The sequence below is a fragment of the Apodemus sylvaticus genome, chromosome 4 (genome assembly GCF_947179515.1).
Source record: "Apodemus sylvaticus chromosome 4, mApoSyl1.1, whole genome shotgun sequence".
In the NCBI taxonomy this organism is placed as follows: Eukaryota; Metazoa; Chordata; class Mammalia; order Rodentia; family Muridae; genus Apodemus; species Apodemus sylvaticus.
The window spans coordinates 125,285,344-125,286,227 of record NC_067475.1 but is presented as its reverse complement, the minus strand read 5'-3'; the positions used below and the strand labels follow the sequence as shown (position 1 = coordinate 125,286,227).

Below are 884 nucleotides of genomic sequence, written 5' to 3'. Positions count from 1 at the left end.
GTGGATATTAATTAGCCAGAAGCTCTGAATACCCAAGACACAATTAGCATAACAAATAACTCCCATGAAGAAGTAAGGAGAGGGTCCTGATCCTGGAAAGGCTTGATCTAGGATTGTAGGGGAGTACCAGGACAGAGAAAAAGGAGGGAGGTGATTGGAGAATGAGTGGAGAGAAGAAGGCTTATGGGACATATGGGGAGGAGGGAACTAGGAAAGGGGAAATCATTTGGAATGTAAACAAAGAATTTAGAAAATTTGTGCTCGCTTCAGCAGCACATTGACTAAATTGGAAAGATACAGAGAAGATTAGCATGGCCCCTGTGCAAGGATGACACGCAAATTTGTGAAGTGTTCCATATTTTTTCCATGAATGAAAAAAAAAAGAAAAAAAAAGAATATAGAAAAATTTATAAAATGGGGTAAAGAGCAAAACAAAGAATTTCCACCTGAGGAATATCAAATGGCTGAGAAGCATGTAAAAAATGTTCAACATCCTTAGTCATCAGGAGTATGCAAATCAAAACAACCCTGAGATTTCACCTCACACAGGTCAGAATGGCTATGATAAAGAAGTCAGGAGACAGCATTTGTTGGAGAGGTTGTAGAGAAAGGAACACTCCTCCACTCCTGGTGGGATTGAAAACTGGTAAAACCACTCTTGAAATCAGTTTGGAGGTTCTTCAGAAAACTGATCATAATACTAACTGGAGGACCCTAATATACTACTCCTGGGCATATACCCGGAGAATTTTCCAGCATGTAATAAGGACACATGCTCCACTATGTTCATAGGAACCCTATTTCTAATAGCCAGAAGATGTCCCTCAGTGGAGAAAATGTGGAATATATATATATATATATGGAGTACTTACTATTCAGCTATT

At 38.9% G+C, this 884-nt stretch overlaps 1 non-coding gene across 1 annotated transcript; it reads left to right on the top strand.

Moving 5' to 3' along the window:
- Window positions 1-257: 257 nt before the first annotated feature.
- On the top strand, window positions 258-363 carry LOC127683800 (U6 spliceosomal RNA). The gene has a single exon (XR_007977604.1). It is a non-coding gene; the product is annotated as a U6 spliceosomal RNA (small nuclear RNA).
- The last annotated feature ends 521 nt before the right edge of the window (window positions 364-884 follow it).